Raw genomic sequence first — 13,568 nt, 5'->3', positions numbered from 1 at the left:
AACGCAAGTATACATACGTAGAGAAAAATTTCTAACTGTGGTTATTAATAGTTCTTGAAATTTAGTCTCGAAATTTAACTGTTACCACAAGTCTAGTGTGTTTCTTTTTTTTTTTTTTTTTATTATAGTCAATCTTACTATGTTTTTTTTTTTTTTTGTTGATATTGCAATACTTTTATATTGATTCAGCAACAAAATGATGTTAAGGTCTTATTTAATCTATAAATATACGGACTTAATGTTGCGACAACCAGAAAAAGAAATATCGACAGATGTAGTCACACTAAAAGGCTACTTTTACCACATTCTTAGATGATTTCAACAACATTTCAACCGTTGTTGTAACAATATATACATTTTGATGAAATTCTCTAGTGACTCTTTAAAAGTGAATTTTTTTTTTTCAAGTTTTTCCCATAAAGTATCTTTGAAATTGTTCTCTATTGCTGTATCATAACTTTTTATGATGCAATTTTGGCCGTGAATGTAATTTTAGTAAAAGTTATTCGTAATTATTTCCACCGTCAAGATTTTGTTAAAAAATTAACAAACGCAGAGTCCTGCGTCTACTGATTTAAAAGAATTTAAGCCCTTTGTGGACGACTGTGTAGATTATTAGTCCCGGGTGTCTTTATTTTTTTTTTTTTTCACTCACCCATCACCGGGGGGCCTCAAGTTTAAATCACACTCCTATCTTATGATTACTGACCACCTGAAAAATTATTATAAGGATTGAATCAGATCTCAAAAATTTGAACTGGAAATGATTATAATTTTGTTTATCGGATGACTCTTTTTATTAGGAAATTCTAAGATCTTACAACTCCTGATGATCTTGATTTTGATATTTTTAAACTTGGAATTTGCATCGAAAGAAAGTTTTTTGAAATATTTTTAACTGAAAAATTCATAATGAAATAAAAATTTTTGTCCAACTTCGAACCAAGGATTCAAATTATTATCTTTTCAAAAGAATTGTTTTCATTTTCAAATCGTTAAACTAAAAAAAAATCATCTTACCTTGGGATAATTTCTTTTAATCGTTACACAATGAAATTTGGAGATATTTTTTCTGAAAGAGTTTTATAAGAAAATTAACATTTATACTGTGGAAATTTTTATATCAGAAGCAAGAAGCTTATTAACAAACAAAAATATCACAATATGTCAAATTGCAGTTCTTGAAAATTTTCTAAAATCGATTAGTAGATATATATTAACGATTGTGAGAAGACTTTTTGCGGTACATAGCTTGACATCGAAAAGATTAACTCTATAGTGGAAAAATTCTTGAATGGAAGCCGAGATCCAAAGTTTCGAACCCTTCTGACTCCAGCGAGAATTACCCGTATATAAGCCTTAAGAGTACGGGTTTAATTAGCTGTACGTACGTTGTGCTTGGTTATGAATGTACGCGATGGTATTTTATATATATATATAAAAGGCGCAATGTTAACTTCAAATAGGCTAGATAAATTGCAACTAGGAGTGGGAAAGTTTATTATAATGATGTTACGGGCTGCGCGTCTTGTTAGCCCTCCGATAGTCTACCCGGTACGAAGAAACGGGAAATATTGCGTCATAAACTATAAACTATAAACTATTTGCACTTATCCGGGTCTAGCGTCTCTAATGCACCTCGGATCCGGAGTAAAACGGCGATATGCACCCGACTCTCAAAGTGCTTTTTGCGTGTGCCGATTGGGTGCGAGAAGAAACAACGCGAGACGTCGTCAGGTTAAGCCTTAACTTCCATTTCTATCCCGAAGCTTGAATATTAACATGAACACAAACCATTCAAGCGAGTATAAACGAGCCTCGGATTATCCTCTGCATATTTCCGTAGAATAATCTCATTCATGTTTAAGATGATGCGAGAAGTCTGCCCTTACCGACCGAGTAAAGTCTCTCGCTTGTTATGACTGTATTGTAAGAGTTTACTATATGCGTTACTGCAGACAAATTTCGAAGTGACGAAAATAGTGTGATTTTAACAGATATTTCGAAAAAGAATGTTGGAAAATATTGAAAAATATTTTTCTTTCCTGACTGAATAATGCCAAATTTGATTCATTCAATTTATTGTGATCAATATTCTTCTTTCGGTCAATTTATAATACGTTAATATTACACTTAAACACTTGGAATAAATGGAATGAAGCCCAGCAACCGACCTAAGGAATCATGATCTTTAAAATGATGTCAATCGGTATTGGAGAAAAAAAAATAAACAGAAACAGAATCACTCTTATATGATAAAAAAATAAATTGTGTAATAAACAGTATCTATCTGTACCTAGAGTACATGCTAGTATAAATAAATGGATGAAACCATTACGCAGCGATATAATGTGAATGGAAAGATTTGTCGGATTAAATAGTTTTTTTAATCCTCGCCCCGGGGCAAAAGTAGGTACATCAAAGCGGGTTCGACCCATGACCCGATGGGTAAAGGCTGTCCGCGGAAACACGCGTCTTTAATCACCTGCGAAGAAGAGACCGTCGATCCCGTGGAATTTCAAGGCCACGTGTGTGCGGTTAGTCGCAAATAAAATGAAACACCTGCAATCGTTTGTACTAAAATTTTACACCGTGTATATCAATCTTTTCGCTTACGCGTGACTGTATTCAGCAGGTGTGCCTATATAATGAGCAATGATTTATCCAAGGATGAATTCGCTGGACCGTCTAAATCGAAAGTTGAAAAAAAAACAGAGAAAAAACTGTTCGAAATTGGTATCTTTAGAAATATAATTTACGCGGTTTTTCTTTTTCTAATTTTCGATCGGACGGTTGGACTCGTTCACCCTTAACTTTTTCTTTCTATACTTATAATATTTTACATATTTTCTGGCATTTTCACCACTTTCCTTTATATCTTTTATTCACCCTTGTATCTTTGAAAATATAACCTAACGCATTCAAAGTTTTTACGTAGTTTTTCACAAACTTCAAGTTTTCGTTCTTTGTTCTTACAATCATCGGTGTTCAATACACTCTATCCACTTTTCTTAATTCATTTTCTAAGACTGTTTCTTTTACCAATTTTTTCCATGATTGTAAAAGAAATGTTTCTTACTATACGAAACACGTAAGTTTATGCATAAATATCGTAAAATTCATTACAATTCGTGTTACATGCAATCGGTGTCAAAGTAAATTAGGAGCCAGCTGCAATGTGGATCTACTTTTTTTGGCCATGCTCTGTGGACTGTGGTTTAAAAGAGACGATGAAAATAAATTTATCTTGATCAGAAAAATTGATTCATTTCACTATGGATAAATAAAAATATACTTATAATAAAATATATTTGTGAAAAAATTATACGATATTCAAGTACATGCAGTAATGCTTTACTTTATATTTATATGCTGGATGAGTCTAGACTGCTTTCGTAGCAGTTTAGCTTATTCATTTTTTTCTTTTTTTGCTATTAATAGAATTCAAATAGCGTTGGGCAATCACGCAGGTTTTGTTCATTGTTTATTTTATTAACAAAAAACTTTATTCATTTACATTTCATGACCCAATACGATGCAACCTTCTTCAGTGTGGTGATGTTCCGCTGTGACATGTAAAGTACGCGCAAGTATAATGAATATAGTCAACTGGAAGTAAGCGGTTCCGCACTGTTAACAACGCCATCTATATTCTGGTCCCGTTTTTATTCTCACAATTTTGTCTCGGGCTACTTCGTCCCTCTAAGTTTCCACATATTCGAGTTATTTAGAAAAATTGATAACACAGCTGAATCGATTGTTTTTAAAGTTTGGTTAAATTTTCAAAAACTTGAATTTTAAATTGTATTCTTTTGTTAATATATTTTACAAGTGAAACATTTCAGCTGGTATAATTTTTTATTGATTTTTATGTCTCGTCAATGTTTGTTGATGAGTAACCGTATTATTGCTCCACAGAAACATCGCGAAAATGATAATATTCCTTTTGTTAGCAGTATTTTTAAAAGATAACATGCGTGTAGACTGACTCAGCGTCAAAACTTTGGCTGGATGATCTAATATTTATGTTCGTAAGTTCGTAACGATGAAGTATTCTGGATTCAGTATGATATAATAATAGATCTTCTTTTCTGATTATAACTTTGGTCATTGCACCTCATGAAAGAGGGTGAAATTATTATTGATTGAACACGTTACGCAGCGTTCAGTCGCAGGGTGGCCACACACCTGGAAAATCTGGAAAAACTAGATATTTCAGAGAATTTAAAAGGGGTTATGAAAAACCTGGAAATGTCAGGGGATTTTTAAATTGATCATGGAATAAACTAAATACGTCACTTTTTTATCGTGGGAATTAGAAATGATTTTCAGAGATAACAGGTTTACTTTTTTTTTTTATCGATAAAATAAATTGGATCAAACTGACTTTTTTTACGTTATATTTTCCCTCAATTCAAATTGAATTTTTATCGAATGTAGAGTTACTAAGGTGAACGATTTACGTTTTAGTAACTTACTAGAATTGGGAAAATGGCAGGGAAACTAGGTTTTAGGCCCTGGAAAAAACTGGAAATGTCATGGAATTTATTTACCAAAAATTTGTGTCCATCATGAGACGTTTTGAAATACTGGCGATGCTTGTAACGAAAACAAAAAAGTTTCAAAGTTCAAAAAAGAAAATTTGAATTAAACCAAGAATATATTTAAATTGAATTCATTACAGATAAAACGGCTTAATTTGTCGTGGGAACTTACCGAACTCCTATATATATCGTTGTCGGACAATGCAGTTTGTTAATTATCGTTATATTATAACGGTCATATATTTACAATCGACTTAATTGTTCCGGGTATTCTAACCTCGTCTAATCACGTCCAATGGCGGCTTAATTAATCTTAGGCGTGGTGGGCCTTTGTTACGTTGTCCTCAGCATTTCTCGATTATCTTAGAGTGGCCAAGTAGAGTGGATGCTCCCTGTGTCTCAAAATAATGTCTGATTCGACGTAATTTTTGATTTTTACAAGAGGAGAGTTTTTCATTTTTATTGCGGAGAAAACGTCGGTTTGTCGAAACGAAAACATGACGAGTTCGTCGGTTTCTAATTCACGAGAAATACCTTATTTTATTTATAAATGATTTCGTGAAAATTGTCTGTCAGCAATTTTTATTCGACATCGTTAGTTGGTTAACAAAAAAAAAAATCTTATCTGTATTATCGTTGTAATTTGTAGACGATGGAATTATGGTTCAGTATGAAACATATTATGGTCGTTATCCAGAATCCAATCCATTATGAGACGAATTGTGGAGTATTTATTCACGATAAATAACAACAACAACAATTTGTAAAGCCTGAAAATTACGGAGAGTCTTGTTACCTAGTTACTTCGTCTATGTAAACTATATAAAATGCTGATCTATGAACTTTCGGTCAGTTTTTGAGGGTCAAAATCTTGATTTCACTGCGATTTCAATATTTACAATAATTAAGATATGAAAATCCTCAAATTTTTACGCTTTCATACCTTACCGTTTAAGACGAAAAAATTGATCAATTTTCCGTGTAAAAAATTGTCATCTTTCCGAACATGCAATTCATACAGGACATATCCTCAATAACTCCCCGAAAAGATTCTCGAAAATAGGATCATATAATCAAATCGGGATAAATATTTTAGAGATTTCAAAGAACCCCGCAATAATCTTATAGGAATTGGTTTTCAGTGAAATCGTTTTCAATTTTTTATATTCTGTAGAGCTTGGTATTCTGAAAAAAAATTTCCATCGCCATAACCCTTTGCTATGAATAATTTAGGTGCTAAAAAAATGTTCATCCTATATCAAGTATTCCTTGGTGCTTGATAAACTAATAAAAAAAAAAAAAAAATCATTAATTATAACAAATAAAACTCGTTACCATGGAGATATTTTTTTTAAGAATACCACGATCTACAACATATAATAAAAAATCCAGACGATTTCACTGAAACTCAATCCCCATAAGATTAAATTCTTTTCCGAATATACTCACTATCCAATATAACGTCTCATTCTATGCATCTTTATTGAATTAATCGATAATCGCACCTCATTTCTTCATGGCTATTTCTATTCAGCCACTAAATCAGATCATTTTACGTACAGAATAATTCGCGGTATTATAACGAACGCGAATGTAAAGAGATACACCGGCAATTACTGATCTGCTGCACCGGGTTTGCGATGCTAATTTAAATTCATGGTGAACTTGTGTTACATCTTATGTACTATGAATATGGTACCTACAACTATGCGCCATGGGTATCCGTATTATTTCCGGTATGTTGAATGTAACGCGGATTTCTACGTATGCAATATGAAAGTTTTTTGCATTCGCGATCGTGAGAGTAGAGTGTATAATTATCTGTATCTTATTGTGAGTCCATCGTCTATATATCTGCCCTGTAATATCCATAATGCATCATGATTCCAGTGGGCGGTATAAGAGCCACGACTCGTAATCAGCGATCTAACGGCTCGATGAGGGCTTCCGGTTCTTACTTTGATTCCCGGAGCGGTGGTGGCAGTCGTGACTCCGATATGAGATCTTTATACCGGATAACAAGATCCACGAGCTATAAAAATAACTCTGACGCTGGATTAAATATTATATTTATAAGCTGCGAAGATTTCTTTGAAATATAGGAAACTGAAAAGTACCAGAATTACAAACGAGAGGTGACAGATATTCGATTCTTCATTTCAGGTTGCTTAAAATTGTTAAAAATCTAATAGAAGCGTTCGATTTCACTCTACGAACGCTCATTTTATTCAGTTAACTATTTTCGACATGAGTACTGAAGAAATTTTATTTGTACGACACGAGCTTGTTTTACGCGTTTTTCGTTCCACACGCAGAGTACTGAAAAGACCACTTTTACGTCCTAGAAGTTAAAATGCTCTTTTCTGTACTGCGCGCATGCGCTGTCGCATAAATTGGACATTACGCGACCCTAACCTCAATTTTGTGCTTCGTGAAAAACGCGTAACATATTCTTGTTATATGAAGTATTGTATTTCCAATATTCATCTTGTGCTCAGCTACGAATCGTATTACAAACTTCAGTAATCAATGCGTGAATTGCATTCCAGAAAGTTTTCGATAAAGTTTATCCGATATCATCAAGCCGTGCAGAACTGTGAAGAGAAAAAATGCAGAAACATAATTTTCAGAGAGAGAGAGAGAGTCTCGTGAATTTATTTCGTCATTGAATAAACTTGACCGCAGTTAAGTAGAATCTTGACGAATTTTAATAACGTTGAAAATCATGCAAGCGATCAAGTTTTTCATTCATTAATTCAACGACGGCGATGATTAATCACGAAGCCAAAGACCTTCGGGCATTCGATGGTGATTTTTGATTGCTCATTTATTTCTCCAACAATTAGTCATTTTTTCAATCTGTAAACACATACTTGATCGATCAAACGAACTCATCTACGCGAAGTTGTATCCAAAAATTATAATCTCATATTCGAAGAGATCAAAGCGCGATGACAATTATCGGTAAAGAAACTTTCTGGTTATTACAACATTAAAATATGTTTTTACGGCATGTGCATTGAAAAGTCCACTTTTTGTGTCAGCTTTCGTTCCGTAAAGTGACGCTTTATACGGCAGCGAACAAAGTTACGGAATAAAGTCTTTATTCCGCAGTTTTGATGCGCAGTTCGAAGTGCGCATCCCAAACTGGCGAATAAAGTAGCTTCGTCGAAGAGATCGCGACATAACCTCACTCTTCGTTTTACTTTTCAATGCCCATACGGTAAAAAATATTGTATGTGGCATGCCCGTAAACCGTTTCTTGGCTTGGATAATTTCAGTACTCGCCTTCAGCTCGTCCTGAAATCTTTATCCTTGCCAAAAAAATAGGCGGTTTACGGGCATGCCACATAAATAGCTATTCTTCGACTAAATATTTTCGATTTAATCAAATCATACAACATCAATTTACCTATCCTCAAATTGTCGCAATAGTTACACAGGATTCAGCAATGAAATATACTTAATTCTAGCAAATAATAATAAACTTTTCAGTTACAATCCGGAGAGCTAATTTTCAACGCGTCGATGATACGTTAAATGAAAAAGCTGCACACTGGATTACACAGACACGACGACGGTTGCTTTGTATCGGGAGATTAAATTCCTGCCGATTACCGTATAACCTAGTTACCCACGCCGTGGCGTGCTGCGCACCTGTATACACGATTCTAGGCGAATACACACAGCAGTGGGCCTTTATAGATCTATACGCGTTGATCATACGGTTATGCAACGAGGGAGTCAATGCCCTGTCTTGAGGCTAGATCTTTATCCGAATATTTCGAGTGTCATTACTGAACAAGAGAGCGTGCGTGCTCGGCGAAAGCGGAGATTAAGTCTTGAAAGAACGTTGGTTTGTTTGTTTATTTTTTTTTATTTTTCATTTTCCCCTATTTATTTTTCTATTCTACCTTTTCATCTTCTCTTTTACATTACGTCGCTAAACGCCTTGCATTTGGCAATTCGTGCGCGCGATGCATTCGTCTTGGTTTGTCGGATTATCCTTGTAGAATTCTTCTGCCGAAGTTCAACCTTGACTTATTCTCAAGGAGAATACTTGGATTTATCACTTTGTAAAGGAAATAATTCGAATTATTTCACGTCTTGCACGGTGAAAAGGTTTTTCTCTGGATTTGAAACGATGCTATCGAAATATGGAGTTCGAGGTGCTGGATTGATTAGGAAATTCGGCCGATTGAAGTCTGTTTCTCAAAATAGATTAAGTTAATATATCGAGATCTTCCTGGTATTAGATTAAGGACGATTCGGTACTACTCTGTAAATCGAATGTTTGAGAAGGAGAAACAAAAATTTGTGAAAAATCTTTAGCAATATTATTTGAGACAATTATAGTGAAAACTAATTAAATGATATTACTACTATCTTTATTATAACAATAGGAATGAATCAATTCGAGGAAATTTGAATTACTAAAGCTAAACTATCATCAATTCATGAAAAAAGTTTTTTTCAATTACTTTTCGACATATTGAGATTTTTATACTCATCTTGAGGTTTCACTTCGGATCATTTTTATAATTCTTAGCAGAATTCCCGACTCTTTGGCAGACAAATTTGCATCGTATGAGCAAAAGAAATTCTTATTTAATTATTACCTTTTTCTTCGTTTTTTTTTTTTTGTCAAGTGAATTTTGCACTCATTATTTTTCCTGAATGTTTCACATTTTTTTTTAACAGATCTTTGTTTTTTAAACAAATTTTCATTTTCCTAGGACTTATTAATACTCGGAAATCCTTGCAATCAAATCGAGACTGATTTTTGAATTTGGAGCCCGATGACAAGCGGGTTATTTAGGTTCATATGTTACAGTTTTTCGTTTCGGTTTGCGATAAAATTTTAAGTAATAGGTAGTAGTTCAAATTAAGTAGTAGGTAAAAAAAAGAAATTACTAAAAAACTGTAACAAAATCTTGAATAAATCGGAGTAAGTGTATGAGTTTCATGAAATCACTGCAAAAATTTCGAAAATAAATTTTTTTAGAGAACTAGATTCGAAGTTATGAAATTTTGAAAACGCTGCGTATATAGTATAAGATGATATCAGGAATGCTTTCAACGCATTACTCTACTCTAATTAGGAGGTCGATTAGAATTTGTTAATTGAAATCATTTTGGCCCGAGATTCCTTACGGCATTGTGTAATTGGCGAAACAGAAAAAAAGGGTATAGAAATTCCCGAATGGATTTTTGATGATGTATACGCTAACAAATTGCCCAGAAATTACTATTCCGTATACTTTCAATATATTTTGATCGAATAATTTGTGGCTATAATTACGCTCCGCGATTCCCCCGAGGCGTTGGGAATAACCTGAGCACAAAATTCTTACGTAATATTTAATGAACATCGCGTGTTTCTTGGCTATATACCTTTCATGAATCTGTAACTACTCATACCCGAGTTACTATAGTCTCGTGTGAATTATCAAAAAAAAAAAAAAATATATATATATAAGGGTGGCGCAAAAAACCGACTATTTTTTTTTTTTCGAGTCTCGTGTGGCAAAATGTTAGTTTTTGATGTTTTAAGAGCCCACTCCAAAGGACAGCTTAAAAAAAAAATTTCAAGTGGTCGCTCCAAATTTTTTAAAATGTCAAAAATTGTCAAAAAAATAAATTAAAAAAATTGTATTTTCAGTATTTTGTTTGATTTTTAATTCATGTCGTGGTGTATTTTTATTGATTCTTTCTTACTAAATTAAAGAAAAAAAATTTCTGAAATTTTAATATGAATATTAAAAGGTCGCTCGAAAAGATCTAAAGAAATGCACCGAAAAATTGAAGAAAAATTATGAACGACCTTTCAAAATTCAAATTTTTAACCGAAACTTTCGGAAACTTATTATTTTTTTTTTTATAAAATTATACCGTAAGGAGAAAAAAAATTAAAAAAAAAAAGGAATCGATTTTTGACGATTTCTGAAGTTTTAAAAAACGTGGAGCGACCTCTTAAAATTTTTTTCTTGAATTTTCCTTTGGAGTGGGCTCTTAAGACATCAAAAACTAACATTTTGTCACACGTGACTCGAAAAAAAAAAAAAAAAAATAGTCGGATTTTTTGCGTCTCCCTAATGTATACGGTATATGGAGTATAGAAAAGGGAAGGAAATGTATCTAAAAAAGAGTGGAGAGAGAAAGAGAAAAATGGGACATACATTGCGTGACTTGGTAGTAAATAATTCTTTTTTTCGGTACAGAATTCGTTGAATAAAGAAAAACGTGACTGGTGGCTCAGATTTATGAGGGCATAAAGAGGAAATATCTAGGCTTACGGACTGGAAACACCGTGTGCCTATCCTAATGCCGATCGTTTTAGTTTTACGGCTGCGCCGTGGATAATTCTATCCCGTTCCGTATGCATCGTCTCGTAATTCTCGTAAACGGGCTAAAAAATTCCTTTCATGGCTTTGCCTGGCTGGATGTGGATGAAGTCTTGCTTGCGTACGCCGCGCGAGCAGCCATGAATTCCAGTACTTTATTCTTGGCTATATCTAAACGGCATTGGTGTTATTTTCGAGGAAACTAGAGGGTAATATAAAATGGACGTTGCTCAGGAATCGCTTGGCTACGCGAATGAATTTGAAGATTAGGAAGAATGCGGTTGCCCAGAGGATCGAACCAACTCTGCTGGAAAATTTGTATTTCGCGCCACTTTCTTGGTTTACAAATTTAGTACCAACGACTTCCCAATGATGGCGCTGTAGTTTCAACTGCTCATACTTTTCTATCATCGTGCACACTGTAATAATAATAATAAAAACAAAGACAACAACAATAATAATAATAACAATCATATAATTTATTCGTCACAATTCTGGAGAGATATTGAGAAACCCGATTATTGAGAAACGATGAAAAATCAGGGATTCATGGAGGACCTATGGAAGGATGTTATGATACACTAGTGCAGCTGAGTCAGATATTTTTATGTATTTTAATCATGAATCTATTGAACTTTTCTCAACTAACCCACAACCAAAATTATAAGCTTCGTCATTTGCCAAAGTTTGATTACTCAGAGAAAGTAAAAGTTGTAAAATAAGATTTTCCGTATTTGACGGAGGTCGTTATCCCCTTAAAACTGCACTGCAAGTTTCTTGCAGTTATAAAATTGTATAATATATATTATACAAGGTTATTTTAGCATCGTGTAAGAAACTGGTTTCTTGAATCATGTGAAACAACTTTCAAAGCTTTCTTGAGACAGTTTGATGAATTATTCAGTAGAAAAGTTGGCGAGAATTTCCAAAGTTATAGGTAAATTCTGCCTAATAAAAATTTTTCGCTATTGTAAGTATAACCGCAATGTTTTGATTTCGTTTTACTATTTATAAATTTATGTAAAAATATCCTGTTCATTGACTTCTTAATCAAAATTGATTTACCAAAAAGCTGACTCTTCGCTACATCGAAGTATTTTGTTTCTCAGTATCAAACTTTGTAGATAATCATCGAACTGGATAATTTCCAAACGTTACCACATTCTTAAAAGTTCGTCAGATACGCACGTCGCGTCTCAGACGGCGGGTGATGTAAATTATCAGCACGTTGCCTAGTGTGTCTCGTTGATGAATTCCGGTGGTGATGAAAATTTGAATAATCCTGCGACTCGTGTACCTACCGATGTAAGCCAGCCACGTAAATCGCTGTCTACATCATTTCGGCCAAGCTATTTTTACGTCCAATTTATTTACCACAGGATCGTGAAGGTATTCTCAGAATTATTTCACCTAGTTTGTATAATTATCTTGTAAATATCTGAACAAATTGATCCAGCTTCCGAAAAAGCGGGTCATCGTTACTCGCGCGATCCGAGGATAACGGTCGGCCATTGATTAATTTTACCCAACTGCTTGTGTTTGTACTTGTTGACACACATGTACATACAGTCTAAACTTACGTAAGTATGTCGGTGTCTTCCTACAAGTACTCGGTATCGATTTTGTAATTTCAATAAGTCTTGCCCTGTGATGAATATTAAAACACTTGCAGGAAGACTGTAAGAGCTATTAGAAAGCAGGTAAATCGGAATCACACACAAGCTGTAATCACGTGCGTCAACGTAACATCTAAACGCAATGCCTAATCCTAATCGGTTGTTATATATCAGCACCTGATTTTTTTTCTTCGGTATGTATTCAACATGCGATTCAACACCGATAAAATTCATTGTCAGTCAAGTGGTTCGATTAATTATTATCAGACACTTCGACTTACGACACAGGAATACATTCATCATTCTGCCCTCAAGCTTCTATACATGTATATATATATATATAGTATGTCAAGATCATTGGCCAAATAATTACAACAATGTAATACATGATTCAGAAAACTATTACGTCGTCAAGCCAATTCGTTCCGCATGGATGTAACTAGACAAAGACCATGTGTCGCCATCAAACTAAACTGTAGACAAGGTAACGTTGCTTTGGCTAGACACGATGAGAAATGATAGTGTGAAATGGTCTTGACCCTCACGGGGTTAATCAAGGCATTGCATTGGTGTTCTTGGAGTCATGTTTTTCTGTACACCTTTTTTTTTTTTGAAGTAGGTATGATCAGGTAAAATGTAGCACGATTACAGACAGTGCCTTCAATATTAGAATACATTCCAAGTATCGTATTAAAGATTCATTCATCACTGAAAATCTGTGGCTTTTGAATTTGTCATCATTATTCTGAAAGGACTGGTTTATAAAACATTTTAATCAAACTTGATGGCTATTTGTCTAGACGTATGTATTTTTCAAAATAAGTCTTGAACACTCTCACGCGCTCACAATCGGTAGTTTTCACATAATATCAAGACTGCTGACTTCCCTCTCCGTTCTCATACGTCACACCCGGTGCGAAACACCAGCTGAACCACATTCCGCTGTGGCTTGCGTACGTTTTGGTAAACGTTGAACTCGTGTGGACGCTTTTGCGGAGGCGTGGGCGGTCCGAATGCTCATTCCAAGTACATCTACCAGTCTTCGTAAGGTAAATGCATACAGT

The 13,568-nt window shown here is 34.2% G+C and overlaps 1 protein-coding gene across 3 annotated transcripts in view; it reads left to right on the top strand.

Annotated features, from left to right (window-relative positions):
* LOC124406946 (protein expanded-like) overlaps positions 1–13,568 on the top strand; it is a 129,757-nt gene that overhangs the window by 43,060 nt on the left and 73,129 nt on the right. The window lies entirely within an intron of this gene.

Source organism: Diprion similis, chromosome 6, assembly GCF_021155765.1.
Source record: "Diprion similis isolate iyDipSimi1 chromosome 6, iyDipSimi1.1, whole genome shotgun sequence".
Taxonomy (NCBI): Eukaryota; Metazoa; Arthropoda; class Insecta; order Hymenoptera; family Diprionidae; genus Diprion; species Diprion similis.
The sequence above is the reverse complement of the archived record's forward strand: the minus strand, read 5'-3'. Positions and strand labels throughout refer to the sequence as shown.